Source organism: Marmota marmota, unplaced genomic scaffold (assembly GCF_001458135.2).
Source record: "Marmota marmota marmota unplaced genomic scaffold, marMar, whole genome shotgun sequence".
Lineage (NCBI taxonomy): Eukaryota > Metazoa > Chordata > Mammalia > Rodentia > Sciuridae > Marmota > Marmota marmota.
Genome location: NW_026000020.1, coordinates 9009622 through 9021024, shown reverse-complemented (window position 1 = coordinate 9021024; position 11403 = coordinate 9009622).

The following is an 11403-nucleotide window of genomic DNA, read 5'->3' as shown; positions in this document are numbered from 1 at the left end:
GCTTCTCAGATGGATATAAAAGTGGCCACAAATTCTTTGCTCCAGAATCCCAGCAAAGGAAGGTGAAGGGGAGGCTGAGGCAAGAGGATTGCAAGTTCAAGATCAGCCTCAGCAAACAAATGAGGCCCTAAGCAACTTAGTGAGACCCTGTCTCAAAATCAAAAGTTCAAAAAAAAAAAAAGGGCTAGGGATGTGGCTCAGTGGTTGAGCACCCCTGTGTTCAATCCCCAGTTGAAAAATAAGAAAAGAAAGTAAAAAAATAGAATCCCAGCCAAAATCCAGCGAGTCACCCTGGGCAGACCAGAGTTGTTCACACATCCATCCTGGAGGACAGAAGCACTTGTCACAGAGCTGGAGTCACTGAAGTGCCACTAGAATTGCATCTGCTGAGAAGGGAGGGAGGAAGGGATGTCCCGCACCAGACTTCGTGAAGGTACCCAACACGCTGGAAATACTTGTGTCATTGGAGACACTGCCTGCTTTGTCTTCAGTAGATTCACAACATCATGTGTCCTTACAACATCTTTATAACTTCTCTCCAATCTCAGGTTCCAAAGGCCCCATCAGTCCCGGGGCAATGATAACAGGTGGAGGCAGAGCAGATATATGTGACCTACATCAGGAACTAGAGCCCCAAAGCCAGGCCAAGCCAGGTTCCAGCAGTGCGTTCTGGCCAGCCCTTCAGTGCTCTGAGGGGCAGAGGTCATGAAACAATGTTTTGTCTAGGAAACAATTTATAGCTATTATAGCAAAAAGTACCCTGGTGACACCAGCTGGCCTGCACAGCCCTGCCCTTCCTGAGCTGCTTGGCAGCTCCAGGTGCCAGGACGAGGCTCAGAAGGGAAGGAGGAAGGAAGCAAGCCCTCGTCCAGTGTCAGCCCAGGGGCTTTGCAAAGGCAGTACCTGGAACCGCCTCCCTATCTTTCCACAACACGCGTTGCATCTGCGAGTCCCAGCCCCTTCTCGTCACCCTCCCTCACCAAGTAGATTAGTCGCTGGCAGAAAGTTCTGTACAGTTGTGGGGGTGGGGTGCTAGGGCAGATGAGCCCCCTCTTACACAGGCTGGGGACCCCAGGCTTGGTGCTGGGCTCCACGTGCCCCGGGTTCCCTGCACGATCAGGTGGACGGCACTGCCACAGCACAGGGTGGCCCAGGGAAGCCAGCGCTGCAGGCCAGGCGCTCAGAAGACAGCAGCATGTCACCCTAAAAGCCATGCTTGCAAATCAGGCTCTTGAGTCCATCACCCTTGGTTCACTCATATAGAAAATCTTAAAAGCACAAGACTCCAGCAACGAAACCCCAAAAATGAGGGATAGGGAGACATTGCTACCAAGGACAAAGCAAGACTAAGCTCTTGGGCTTTGTTTTCGTATTCCATCACCCCCTTATTTCTATTGGCTTTGAAGACCCCAAAGCACAGGCCACCAGTTCCACGGCAGGGACGCCCTCCTCTGTGCACACAAAGTGTCTCAATGGTCTTCTCTGTCCCTGTGGTGTCTGGATCTTCTGCTGGCTGCTGGCTTTACTGGAGGAGCCGTTGCCCAGGCGCATACTGAGTTGTCCCCTGGTCCTGAAATGGTCTCCAGGCTCACTCTGGGAGGGCACCGCACTTGGCACTGCAGGCTTATTTTTCTAGGGCTTGGAAATGCTCCTGCTTGGCTGGCTGACTGGCTCTGGAATGGACGCCAGATGGACGGTCCCTGCTTTGCTTCCACTTTCTCCACCAGCATGAGGCCGTCCCCTAGCGTGCAGGCTGTGTGACCTTGGATTGCCTTCCCAACCTCTAGCATGCCCGAGTCTTCTCATCCTCAAGATGTGAGTCCCTGCGCTGCTGAGGAGTGCGGAAGGCGAAGCACGTGGGCCCCATTAATGCCACTCACAACTAATTTGCAGCACCCTAATTACTGTCTGATTTCCCTTTGGCCAAACCATCTAAAAATTACATGGCACAGGAAATCTAAATTGCATCTACCTGTTCCATAATTACATATTTAATTATGAATTAAATATGCACTCCAGAGAAGAACACGAAAAAATGAAAACAGTGGTCTGGGACCCATGAGCTGGTGATTTCTAATGGACTGTTTGTATAACATGGGGAGAGCGCACTCAAAAGAGTTGTCACAGGTGGATTTAAAACTTTGAAATGCATGAAATACACCTATTTCGTGACATCTGTGAGGATCCAAGCGTCTTCTCTTCTGCTTGGGCCTTAATTAGACCTCCACCAGTTGTTACATAAGCAAGCATTTATTTTTGCCCACATGAAGGACCAGCAACTTGGGAAGGGCCCGGCTCAGCACCCTTCTCTACTCACCTGGCGAAAGGTGAGTCTCGCCTGGAGCAGGAGCGTCAACTTCCAAGCTAGCACTCTACACACTGGTGAGTGGAGCTGGCTGCTGGCTGGAGAGAGGAGGGCGGGACCTTGGCTCCTCCCTGGTGATGAGCAGGGACAGTCAGATCTCTACGATAACTACCTCTCCCCAGAGCCAGCATTTATGAGAAGGGAAGTGAGAACTGCCACTCCTAGGGCCTGGACTTGGAAACTAGCAGTCACTTCTGCCAAACTCTAGGAAGCAAAGCACTGGGAACCCATTTAGCTGTAAGAGAGGAGGCCAGATCCCCTCTGCAGGAAGAAGGTCAAAGCGTCCTGAACCTGCCTGGCATCCTCCCACGCCAGTCTGGAATATGCAGTGCCACGGACACACCATTACCAGCCCTTCTCGCCTCGGGCACTTCCTCATATTCTTCTTGCCCAGCACCCATATTCCTTCCTAGGCCTGGTCCTCAGCCCACCTCCCACCCACTCCCACCAACTCATCCCCGTCACCGGTTTGGAAGCTCTCCAGTCCTTAGTGGCTCCACCGTCACGGAGAGCTGCGGGATCCAGCAAGCCCAGGTCAGAACCAGCTCTCTGTAGTGTCTGCCGGATCCAGCAAGCCCAGGTCAGAACCAGCTCTCTGTAGTGTCTGCCGTGGCCAGGAGCGATGAGCTATTTGATTCCTGATGCTCAGTGTCTACACCTGAAATGAAAAGGCCGCCTCAGAGATGGCTAAGCAATGACTTTTGGCAAAACTGTTAAAGTCTGTCAATACCAAATGTTGGCAAAGGCACAGAACTGAGACTTACACACAGAGGACGAGGGCAGCGACTGGGTGAAGTCTCAGATGGATTTTGCAATATTCAAGATTAAAGATGAGCATGTGCCACGGTATGCAAAGCTGCTCCTAGATCACTCTCACTGGTGCCCATGGTGACCCACTAGGAATGCTAATGGAGGGGCCCCAGGCAGCTCAGCGGTAGAGCAGTAGCCCAGCATGCAGGAGGCCCTGGGAGGCCTGGGTTCAGTCCTCAGCAGGGGGAAATGTGAAGGAAGCAGTCTTTGTAATTGCATACAACTGGAAACCATCTACATGTTGGCAACAGATAACCAAGAGCCCTGCGGTCATGTTGAGCCAGAGCCACAGGTGATGACACAGAGGAGACTCACAACTACAAAGTGAAGCCAAAAGAAAGCCATGTGTAAGACATGATTCACGTGTGGCTTCAAGTCTTGCACAATGTCATAGGTTATTGACGGGCAGGTGTACATGTGTCCAGTCAAGAGAAAAAATAATAAACACCAAACTCAGTCTGAAATTGGACAAGGGGAAAGCAATCCAGACCCTAAAATCTGAAGTTGTATCGTGGGTACAGAGTCTGTGTTATTTATTCCTTTCATTTGCTTTCGACTTCTTGTTTGGTTGGTGCTGGGGATTAAAGCCAGGCACTCTTGCATGCTAACCATGTACTACTGGCCACATCCCCAGCCCTCCTTATTCTCTGTACCTTTCCTATGTCTGAAAGATTTCACAACAAAAAGTTTTGGGATTTTTGTTTTGTTTTTAGAGAGAGAGAGAGAGAGAATTTTTTAATATTTATTTTTTAGTTTTTGGCGGACACAACATCTTTGTTTGTATGTGGTGCTGAGGATCGAACCCGGGCTGCATGCATGCCAGGTGAGCGTGCTACCGCTTGAGCCACATCCCCAGCCCAACAAAAAGTTTTAAAGACCTACTTTTTACCTAGTACGTAGCACAGTGCTTAAAAGGTGGCAGAGGCTCATGGAAGTCGTGATGTTGTCCCTTTACTCAGACTGTCCACACCTTGCTATCGTCTCATCTTCAGGGTTCTCTCCTTCATTCCATCCTTCAGACGGAGAGAGGCGTTTCCCTTTTTACCAAGCTCAAACAAGCTGTGACCAAAGTCGTGGAAAGCACTTTGAACTTGGTTATCTGTCTGAACCAGGAGAGTTCAATTAGGCGTTGAGAATAGTCACTAATTTTGAAGGTGAGAAATAAACCTATAAACTAGGCTTGTGGTCAAACACCAACAGTGGATGGGCTTGGAGGTGCCGATTTGAAAGCAGGTCTTGCCACATCCCCAGCTCTACTCCCTCCTTCCTGGCCAGTGGATCCGCCCCACGTGGCCATCCGGGCTCCTGTTTCAGGGTTCTCCACCCTGGAAGCACACTGTTCCCCACTGGAGCTTTTAAAATCTTTAACACCCAGGCCACACCTACACCAATCAAGTCACGGGGCCCTGGGTGGGAGCCAGGCCTGAGCGACACAGAGGGGTCCCTTGTGCAGCCCAGCCTGAGAACCACTGGCCCACCTGGTCATTTGGAGAGTGGGCAAGGGCATCCATAGGATGGTCACACAGGCTCTGAGTGTCATGCGTCATTGCACAGGGCAAAAGATGATTTCAGTGGAGGGACCTGCCAGGAGCTGCCCCCACACAGCTTCCAAGCCGGCCTTCTGACTCTGCTGTTGATGCTGGGCAAGGCTCTCCAGCCAGATGGTGCCAGCTGCTGCCAAGGAGGAGTGAGACTGCAGGGCTGGAGGAAGGAAAAGTGCACCCCTCGCCGGCTCCTGTTTGGAAAAGCTAGTCTCGCAATGTCGCCTCGCCTAGGAGTGACAGTTTCCCAGCACGGGGGTCACTGTGAGTCTTATGTGCAGTTCCTCAGCTCTCACAGAACCAGCCTGTTGGCCCCTCATCACCTCCCCTGGGGCAGCACCCTGCCATGGGCTGGCCCAGGCCTACAGGCCTCCACCAAGCCCATCGCAGGGGCCCAGCTCAGCCTCACGTCTCCCCAAGCTGCCCAAGTCTTGATTCCAGCCTCTGCACTTGGTGACCGCCACCTTCATGCCTGAGCGGTTATTTCTTGCCACTTCAGTGACCTGGTCATGCCTAGTTAACAAGCAGCATTCTAAACTCTAATGTTTGGCTAAAATATCTGACTTCTACCTCCCGACTGGATCCTGGCACAGAAACGGGTGCTGGGAGTGCGGTTCGCACTGCTCTGGCTGTACACAGCACTTGAGGACAAGCTGTTTCCTACCCGCCTGGGTAGCACGATGTGGTCAGACCAATAATACATTGACCCCTTGGGTCCTGCTCTCTTTTTTTTTGTTTGTTTTTTTTAAAAAAAAAGAGAGAGAGAGAGAGAGATAATTTTTTAATATTTATTTTTTAGTTTTCGGCGGACACACATCTTTGTTTGTATGTGGTGCTGAGGATCGAACCTGGGCCGCACGCATGCCAGGTGAGCGCGCTACCGCTTGAGCCACATCCCCAGCCCCGGTCTTGCTCTCTGAAGGTGCCACCACAGGCTGAGGCTAGAATAGGCAGGAAGAGCCCCCTAACTGGGTGCATGGCACATGCCTGTAGTCCCAATGGCGCAGGAGGCTGAGGCAGGAGGATCAAAGCCAGCCTCAGCAACTTAGCGAAGCTCTAAGTAACTTAGCGAGACCCCACGTCCAACAAAACATAAAAAAGGGCTGGGGATATGGCTCAGTGGTGAAGCACCCTTGGTTCAATCCTAGTACCAAGTAACTAAAATAATTAAAAAAAAAAAAAAGAAAGAAAGAAAGAAAGGAGAGCCTCTTTGTACTGTGGTGGTCAGGGAGCCATCAGAACAGCACGGGGCTTCTTGTATCTGTGAGAGAAAGTTCCTCTTTGTTCTTGAAGTTTTTTGTCACTCCCAGTTTAAGGTAATCTGAATTAATACAGGGTCATACACTCTGGTTTTCAAAGCAATCTGCCAAAATTAAATCTTTCATTTCAGACTTAAGACATGAAGTTATAGTTTAGGAAAATTACTTATCACACCAGTCAGGAAAGACGCCTTAGGGCATCAATGACAAGTGGAATACTACCATGTCAAGAAAAGTAACATGCCTCTATTTGAAGAATGAGGACAGTTAATATACACCTTTGAAGAGGTGTTCAAAAAGTCAGGCACTATACACATCACATGCATCATGTTATTTAATCCTCATGAAGTCCTGTAACATGAGCACTGTTATTTACCATCACCAATCTTTAGATGAGAGAACAGAGGCTTAGAAAGATTAGTAACCTCCCAGGTCAAACAACTCAAAGTGCTGGAGCTAGAATTAGAACTCTGGCTCCAAAGTGCATGCTTCTCACTACACGCGACATCGACATGGGAGGCAACCCACTGACTCCTAAGAGCTCTGCTTCCAGGGGAAACAAACTTCACAGCCTGTCTCTGTGTAGACAGTGATGGGGTAGAACGTAGCAGAACCACTCCAGGAAACCCCAAGGCTCTAACACAAGTGTCACTCGCCCTATGATCCCACGCGGGGAGTACTTTCAAAAACCCAGGAAGGCCACCCACACTAGTCTGATGGGAACCCTGCCAGAAGTCAGGACTTCAGCTAAAAGACAAGAACCTTGCTTGCAAATCACAAGGCCTGGCCTGCACAGCCACCAACGGGCTTGCTGGCGAACGTCCCAGCATCTGGCCCTCCAAGAAAACAGAACTAAAATCCAGCTCAATAAATGTTCCTGGGAGAAGAGATGGGGTCAACAGAGACTGTCCAACAGGGCTGAAGTCAGCTCTCCATGGACCTTGCACCCCACATGGGCTGCCCGGAGAGTTCCAAAGACCCGCTCGTTACCCTTGGTGCGAAACTCTGAAGTACTATTGAGGAACGGAACTGACAACTCAGCTGCCAACTATTATTTTGCAAAGCAGGACACGACTAGTCGAAAATGATATTTTTCCAATTAGCACAGTGGGAAACATGCGGAGCCATCCAGCAGCCTGCAATTAGAGAGCTTTCACTTGCTTCTAGAAATAGAACCAACAGGAAGCGGAGACCTGCTATCTAGGTCTTTAGCAATAATACCCTGAGAGGACAGATCTTGCTACCGTCTCAGCCATTCCCAGGAAACAACCCTCTTGCTCCTTTTAATGAGTAGCGTTCTGCACCGTATCAGTGTTCTGAAGAGATTAGGAACTACCTCCATGTGGGGCTGGGGCGCAGTGATAGCGCACCTGCCTGGCACGCATGAGGCACTGGTCCGATTCTTAGCACTGCATATAAATAAATAAAGGTCTATCAACAACTAAAAATATATTTGAAAAAAAAAAAAAAAAGATCTGAATAAAAGGGGCTTACACAAAGCCCAGTCATCAGAAAGGCGAGCTCTACCGCCAAGGCGCAGCTCTGGTGCTGTGCTTTAGTATGCACCTAGACTCTGTTAATAAAGTCTCCAAAGTCTCCTCTGCCATGAAACCGAGTTTGGTACAACCACCTCCGCCATCTCCAGCTCCCGGACTCTTCCCTGCTCTTCATATGTCTCGCTGTCTCAGGTGGATGGAAGGTTAAAGACTTCAGATCTCGGGAATAAGTTCAGTAATCTTAAGAAACTTGGAGCTAAACAGGATTTGATAACAGCCAAGAGAAAACCACTGGCATTAAGATATTTGCTGATGTTCTGTACTCCACACAAACATGACAGCAGAAAGCAGCTTTGATGAGCCAGGCACCCCACACACCAGGTTGTACAGGGAGCACCATCACCCGGCTTCGGAGCAGTCTTACCTGTCACCTTTGGTCTTTAATCAGCTTTCTATTGCCTGAAGGTAAAAGGGGGAGGCAGAGTCTGAGAGAAGATCCTTTTATTTCCTGACAATCTGGAAATGAACTATTGAAAGCCCTCTCTTGGCCCAGTTTAGCCCAGCCTGCAACATCTAGAGCAACTTGCAAGTAAGAAGTGCATGACTGTGACACCCACGGAGGCTCAGCTACCACATCGGGCGAACCAGGTGACTCAACACTGACACGCTCTAGGAGTGGAACCATCTAGCTTATGGACACAAGGGGGCTTTCCCACTGAATATAGGCTTCATCTTTCAGAAAGAAAGAACCTGCAAGTCTGAGTGTGCACATACAGCATAGGCCAAACTCCTGGGATGTCCAAACTCTTCAGAATGTCTCCTCTGGTACTAAGGCTGGGCAGGAGGGAGGGCCAGCAGTGTTCTTTCATTCTCTACTTCCTACACCCAACTGTTAGAGGTTTTTTCCAACATAAACATTCCAATAAATTTTCTTATTTATTTATTTGTTTGTTTATTTATTTATTTATTTTTAGTTTTCGGCAGACGTCTTTGTTTGTATGTGGTGCTGAGGATCGAACCCAGGCCGCATGCATGCCAGGCGAGCGCGCTACCGCTTGAGCCACATCCCCAGCCCTCCAATAAATTTTCTATAAATATTACTAAAACATCCATAGTCAAGAATTCCTGGGTAAGACAGATTGGAACTCTGACCTTCCCTCCCTCTCAAACACCACCAAAATGGCAGGAGGGAACGTGGCAGAGGCATAGTGAACAGCAAAGGGGCAAAATAACAAAGCTAGACAGGTTGGAAGCAGACTAGGCAGACCGGGGAGACCGAGGCCATGCTGGTCACTGGCTCAGCAATGGGAGACCCAGGTGGAAGAGACGATGGAAGGTGGAAGCAGGAAAGACAGGCAGGGTGCTTGCTCATTATCAGACAAGTGCTTTTAATGGATGCAATTTTTTTTTTGGCAGGGCGGGTACCGGGGATTGAACTCGAGTACTCAACCACTGATCCACATCCCAGCCCTGTTTTGGATTTTATTTAGACAGGGTCTCACTGAGTTGCTTAGCACCTCACTTTTGCTGAGGCTGGCTTTGAACTTGTGATCCTCCTGCCTAAGCCTCCAGAGCCCCAGAGAGGACAGGCATGTACCATCTAACTTCTGGACACAAGGGGGCTTTCCCACTGAATAAAGGCTTCATCTTTCAGAAAGCACCTGGCCAATAATGTTTTAAAACACTTTATCTTTTAGACATATTCTGAAGAATCTTATAGGCAAGAACTCTGGGCTGGGGCTGTAGCTCAGTGGCAGAGCACCTGCCTTGCGCATGTGAGGCACTAGGTTTGATCCTCAGCACTACATATAAATAAACAAATAAAATAAAGGCATGTTGTCTGCCTACAACTACAAAAAATTTTTTTTTTTTTTAAATCTGGAACTTGCTTTAAAATAATCCAGTTTTTTGTTTTTTTAAATAAGTGTGTGAGGTGGAGGAAATGGATGAAACAAGAATAAAGTTGATTTTCCTTGGGAGCCTGTAGTATGTGGGGGTCATTATATTCTTCGGCCTTTGTGTGTACTTGGAACATCTCCATAATGAATCTTTCCTAAAGCAACAGCAGTCAAGCCCTGGTATCCCCAACCTCAAACATGTCTCCCACAAGCGTTCAAGTTTACTTTATAAGGGTACAAGAGTAGGTCCCTCGTTGGAAAACAGCAGATGGAGCTGAGGAACACCACAGGCCTCCCCACTTTATGAGGAAAGTTGGGGCCCAAGAAAATGACCATGTAAAAGCTAAAGCCTGCAAAGGGATCGATAATAGGAGAAAAAGCATGGCTTTACAGTGAACACAATATTTTTGTTAAAACATTAAAAACCATATAGGGAAATGAAGAAATAGTAAAACTATTTAGTCCCCTGTATTTAAGACAATGTAAATACTGGCATCCAGTGTTTCTGGGTCAGCTCCCAGCGTTCTGCCCTTGGAGCGCTCAGTGTTGTGCAGGATCTCCAGGCCCATCACCACCAACGGACACACTCCCTGCTTCACACCCACTTCCTGTATGGGGGGCAAGCCTACCTTGCCCGAGTTCCTCTGGCTGCTTACCTGGAATTTCCCCAACAGCAGCCTCATCTGTCTGCACGCACAGCTCAACCTACTGTGATTTGACTCCTACAGTCAGAGGAGTGTGGTGTTTCTGCCACACTGTTAATTTCTGCTGTGATCAGTTAGAGAAATTCAGAGATCTCTAGACACAGACAGCATCAATTCCCTATCCCAAAGTCCCTGTAAGGCAGAGTTTGCAGCTGGGTGTGATGGCAGCTGCTGGGGTCCAAGCTATCAGGAGGCTAAGGCAAGAGAATCCTGTGAGTCCACAAGTTCCAGGCCAGCGTGGGCGACATGGAAAGAGCACAACTCAAAAAAAACCAATAGTAACAATCATAAGTTTTAAAAAGTGAAATAAACTTTATCCATTGGCTGGCCTGATAAAAAGTTGTGTTTAATGGTTTAAAAAAAAGTTTTCACCTTTTCATTCAAACCATTTGTATCCATTAAAGTGATACAAGCATGCTATTTAGATACATAGTAGCAAATGCAAAACCAAAAGAGGTCGCCTCAGGAAAGGGAAATAGCACCAAGAGACCTTGGTTTTTGATAACAGCCTTATCAAACTCTTCTTTTAATATACATGAGACCTTGATTTTTAATTTTTGAATCAAGGGAACATCTATGGGGCTGGGGATGTGGCTCAAGCGGTAGCGCGCTCGCCTGGCATGCGTGCGGCCCGGGTTTGATCCTCAGCACCACATACAAACAAAGATGTTGTGTCCGCCGAGAACTAAAAAATAAATATTAAAAATTCTCTTCTCTCTTTAAAAAAAAAAAAAGGGAACATCTATGTTCCCCCCACACACAAAGAGCACTGTGTCCTTACTAGCATATGTCCCTGCCTCATTGTTGACATTCCTAAATATGGAAATAAACTCCCCTCTGACCACTTTCTAGCTTTAGAGGTTCCTCTTGCCAGGTCCAGCTGCCCTTCCTAGAGAAACACCTGTTCGAGTATTTTTCTTCTGAGCTAAGAGGAAAATGTTAGAGAGGGTACTGTTCTCCATTTAAATCACAGGGTTCTAGAAAGATTGGGGCCAACTGAGCTTTTTTTGTTTTTGTTTTTTGGAAGCCACATGTGGTAAGAAACTTACCACATTCTTTGTAATATCAAAGCTAGAAATAATCTACAAGTTAAAAAATAGTCCATTCAAAGCAAGCAAAAGGGAAGCTAGCACTGAAACCCTCAGCTTGGGGTTTAATGCTCAGCTGCCCCTCCTCAAGCCTGCCCTCCTTCCTCAAATAAAAGTAATAAAGCTATTTTCAGCCAGCCCCAAAGCTAATGTCCATTCTCTGCTAACATGTCGTACAAAGGAGGGTAAGACCTAGCACAAAAGTAAGAGGAATATATAAACAGCTTCTACTGAGAGGTAAA